Raw genomic sequence first — 5,300 nt, forward strand, 5'->3', positions numbered from 1 at the left:
ATAAGTTGCTTATTTGTAAACCTCTAAAGTTTTCTTTTTAATTTTTATAAGGAAAAGGATTATATTTTTGGAAGTACAGAACCTATTCATGTACCTTAGGAAATAAAAGCATAGCCATAGACTTTTTCAATTAGTGGGAAATATCCTATCCCGCCAATCCTTTTCTCCTTAGTGTTCTCTTATAGCCACTTTTTTACTTTGCATTATTTTAAGGTAGAGTTTATGTTTTAAGTATAGATATGTACTTTGCATTTAACAAGCACTTTATTTTCTCTTCCCTTAACCACCTCTCTTTTTCCCTTCTCCCTCTCTCTCTCCAACTCTCCTTCCCTCCCTCATTCATTGTTACACACCCATACACTACACACAATCTTCTAGAATCCTAGAGTCAATGACCCATGAAACATTTATTCTTTGTCACTTCCCTTTTTCACTTTTTAGATAAGAAATAAGATAGTATCTGTTTCTACATAAGATAGTCCATGGAAATTTGAAGTAAATTTTTAGATGGCTTTCTATCACATACACTTTTTTTAAGTATTAAGAAAGTTGAAGGGCGTATCAATTTTGTACTCTTACTCAAATTTTATGTTCATTATACAAAGGGCCACACATGAATAACAAGCAATACTTGTAGTCTTTCTTCTCAGTTATATTGAAGATACATTTTATTGTGGAGCTCTAGGAGAAGAAAATTGGTGTTTTCCAGTTGTTGACCCAAAATCAAATTTCTTTTTCCAGAGAATTGTCTCATATTTGTTTCTAAAGCAATAAGAGTTCCTCACGTTCAAATGATGTCCAGGGGAGAAAAGAAAGAGGAAAAACATGTAATTGCCAGGAAGGACAATTTTTTTTTCAAAACTTTACTGGGTTCTTGCGTTTCCGCTTAGAAAGTCACTGAAATGACAAGACTTCAAACAAGGAAATTCCCTTCTGATCATAACTCTTATGGGGTCAGAGAAGCCTAGAAGGCATGGCCTGGAGACATACCCTAGGAGGTTCCTATTTACAGTAATAGCCAATTTCCTCCCTATGTAGAAAACTGACAAGTCCTTATGGAAATAACTTGGACTGTATGTGTCATATGAAAATACCATGCAATATAACAATAAAAAGGAGAGAGAAGATAGAACATAGAGAAAAGTACAACTGGAATAAAATTCTCTTCTGGAAAAGAATGGACCTGTCTATGAATCCACTTCCTTTGTAATTATTTAAAAACTAGTGACCCGGTGCACAGATTCATGCACATTGAAAGGAAATTAATTCGAAGGTGGCCAGCAGGGTGGGACTGGGCTAGATGGGCCGAACACACCCTGGAGCCAACCTCCCATGGTCCCTCCCTAGCCTGCCTCACCTGGGGCGGCACCGTCTGCGGTCACCACAGCTCAGCAATAAACCAGATTTGGGCTGACAGTGCCCCAGCAACAACATAACCCACAGCCAAAGGTGGAATCGAGCGGCCCCATGAGGAATTGGGCTCCCTCCTCTCTGGTTCCAGGGTGCATTACCCAAGAACCGCCGCTGCCAAGTCACTGCAGCTCGGCAGCTCCTGCATGGAGGGTCTGCCCCCTGGTGGTCAGTGCGTGTCATACCCACAGGCTGGTCCGATGGTCAGAAGGTCACTTTGCCTTTTATATAGAGAGATTATTCCATGAATTAAAAGGAACAAGTCCAAGTGATTCATTAAAATAGGGAAAAATATTAAAACAGGGTTATACCTACATTCTTTTATCTCTCTTTCTCATCTTCTAAATCTCAGCTACCACCTACATATATATCACAAAACCATGAAGCATAGCCTGCACAGGAGGCCCCACACCCACACAACTGGAACTCACAGTGGTCATCTTCCCCTTGTCCAGAACTTGGACTATTTACAAATAGGTGTCAGGCTTTCCAAGTTCTACCTCTAAGTATTGAATTTCTTGCTATTTTGAGTAGAGGTGACAAAAGAAATATGATGGGTTCAAGGGCCAGAAACGTATTTTCCCAATTCTGCATTCCCCAAAGTATAAAACTCACATCCTATAATTCTTGCAAATGGCTCTCCTTTTGGAGTGAAGCCTAGGCAAGGATAAATGAGAAGAACTTAGCAAGAGTAAGGTCTGTAACTTCACCACAGGCTTTACCTGTGTCACCAATCATTAGAACTTTACCGCGTAGTTGCAGTCAACACATATCTGTTTGATAGAATAAAGAAGTGAATAAATGAAACCACAGTAGCAAGACATCAAATAAGGTTGATCCCTGGGGCCAGAAATATACAATCTGAGAGACATAGTTCTTTGAGGTAAACTAAAATAAAATACTGGTGCTATCCAATTGTCTCAGTTATAATTCACCCACATATGACCCTCATCTCTCAGCTGGCAAAATTCCTGCAAGACTTGATCAGGTTCTTTTCCTTTTTCTGAATTCAAATTTTTCTTATTATTAAATAATGTCTTGTATGTTCTAATCAAAATTCCCCTTAGAATTGTAATAGAAAAACTGAGGTGCAAAAATAAAAGTCATTTGCAAGGGCACTGCAGTGACTCAGCTACTGAAAAGAATTCAAATTGAGCTTTCAATATTCCTACATATAGCCCCAAATAGTATCATAATTATTATTTGCCACCACCCAGAGGCCTTCCAAGTGACCCTGTCAAGAATAGAATGTTAGTCATTTCTCAACCAGACAATATATGAAAAAGTCTATGTACTTTCTAAGATTAACGTGGTACACTAAGTAGGAATAAAGGAAATGGCCCCTTTGTTCCAATCAATGCAAAATTGCTTTCCTTTTGTGAGACTTTGTATCAAAAAGTTTGGTTTATTAATTTTTTTACTGTATCTACAATTTATCTGAGATTTTGTTCAAGTCTTTTCAAATAAAAAACATGAAAATTTTAGAAAGCTTTGCTCAATACCACACAAAACAAAATATTTCTTCAACATAGAATTTTCCACCCATAGATTTTTTCTAATTAATTGCACAAATCAGATTGCAGTGGATTTTAATGAAAGTAATTATATTCAAAATTAATTGCATTCTCCAAATTATGAGTCATAAAATGTTTGTTAAATATCCCATTTTAATGTTCCAGAAAAAAATTTCTACACATTTCTTAACCAGGGTTATGAGGAAACATCTTAATTTGATTAAGTTCCAGTGTCAAATAATTAACAAACAAAAAAAACAACAGAGGAAAAAAACATTTGTTTAGTATGTGTGTTTTATATGACCCTTAATATTTAATAGACTTAAATCTCATATTCTAATTATCTCTCAATATTATTAAATAAACTTAACTTGACCATAAACACAAATCCCCACATAAGTATTAGATTCCTTTAGGGTATAAAACTATTTCTACTCTGATATTTACCTAAGTTTTATTTTTCAGCTACAATACTGACATTTTAAAAAAAGTGGACACACAGTAACGCATTATCAAGTATTTAAGTTTCACACAAGAAATTCCAATCTGAGTGTTGTCCTCAAAGTACATATAAGCTACTAGAGAATAGTGTTTTCACACAGTTTAAGACAGATACTAATCTGAATGGCATAATCTAAGCGAAACAGGAAGAGAAGAGGTCAGTATTGGTTCAGAAACAGTAAAGCCCAAGAAAGGAATGAAAGTTGAGCTTACCTGCTGAAGAATGAGAACACAGCAGGATTCTAGCTGTTTGGAAATATGAAGGTTGCAAAATTCCTGCAAGAATTTATTAGTTTTATTTGTTTTTTCCCAGAGCTCAGCTGTGGATGTAATACTGAAAACTCAGAGCACAGATGTAGATGTAATACTTTTCATCATCAATGTTATGATAAAAACCCTAGGTAGGTAAAATTCTATGAAGAAATTAGTGTATAAAAGAAGAAAGAAAACGAAAGACTAGTCCTTGACAAACGCCAATGATTGGGACATGGCAGGAAATAAGAACCAGAGGGAAAAAGACTGAGGATACTGGGGTGACACAAAAAGAGCTTTTTCAAGGAAGGTTCTCAGCAGACTCATGCAGCTGACTAACTCAGAAGGCTGAGAATTGCAAAAGGCTATTGATTTTCACTAGAAATGGGTCAACAATAAGCAGTTTCAGGAGACTAAGATTCCATGTCAAAGGTTACAAACAAAACAGATCATGTAATAAGCACAGAGTATTTATTGAAAGAGTTGGCATGAAAAGGAAGGAAATAAATTCAAGGTTCATTAACCAGACATCAGGATCCATAGAAAAAAAGTTGATTTGTTTAAAGTAATTGAGCTCTAGGCATGACTAATGGCAATAAAGAGGAAGGAAGGAAGGAAGGAAGGAAGGAAGGAAGGAAGGAAGGAAGGAAGGAAGGAAGGAAGGAAGGAAAGAAGGAAGGAAGGAAGGGAGGAAGGAAGAGTATTCTTAGGAGTGTTGGTTGTGGTGAAGTGTGGGAGCAATGCCTGAAAAGCTTCAATCAAGGATGGGCCCCAAAGAGAGGAGAAATGGTTAACTTTAGAAATTAGAAAAGAAATAATAGTGATGAACATTTATTGAGCCATGGCTATGTGCAAAGAACTGTTCGAAATGCTTAACGTACATTATCTCCTTAGATACTTGTAAAAAACCTTAAAAGGTAAATGGCATCGTCCCCACTTGACCTATGAGGAAATTAAAACTAAAGAAATTTAATAACTTGTTCAAGATCACCCAGGAAGTAGAAGGCAGTGTTCAAACAGATTTATCTGACTTCCAGCGCAGCCATTGACAGTCTTTATTTCTGATTAATTGCCCAGTGTCACAAAGCATGAAAGTATAATTCTCACTCAATGTGATTGGTAGAGTTATATTCTTAAAACTGATCTACAGACCCACATAATAAACTCACAACTTCTGATACTAAAAATATAGATCCTTCATGTAATGTTTGTTGTATAGAGATATTCAGAAAGAATGAGGCGGGAAAGGATAAACCCTTATTCCTGCCACAGTCTCTTTCTAAGAAGCAGTCATTTGATTTCCATGAGTAGGGTGTGCAAACAGATAAATTATTTAGAAATTAGTTAATTATAAGTTTCAGTAATTTTACTTCAAGAAGTGGAAAGAAATCCTTTTCTACCATGCTACCTCTTTGTGGACATTAGGAGTGGTGTGCAAACCCCTAGCTAACCCCTCTCACCCTGGCTATCTGACCACACTAACTAAGACTTGCCTAGTTAGGAGAGTGAGGAACAAAAGTTGTTGTTAAATAAACTGATGAACAAAAATAGATCCAGAGAGACACAGAATCATCAAACAGACCGTCAAACCTCAGAGGGAAGGCAGGTGAGAAGCGGGGGGGG

The sequence above is a fragment of the Myotis lucifugus genome, unplaced genomic scaffold (assembly GCF_000147115.1).
Source record: "Myotis lucifugus unplaced genomic scaffold, Myoluc2.0 scaffold_163, whole genome shotgun sequence".
Taxonomy (NCBI): Eukaryota; Metazoa; Chordata; class Mammalia; order Chiroptera; family Vespertilionidae; genus Myotis; species Myotis lucifugus.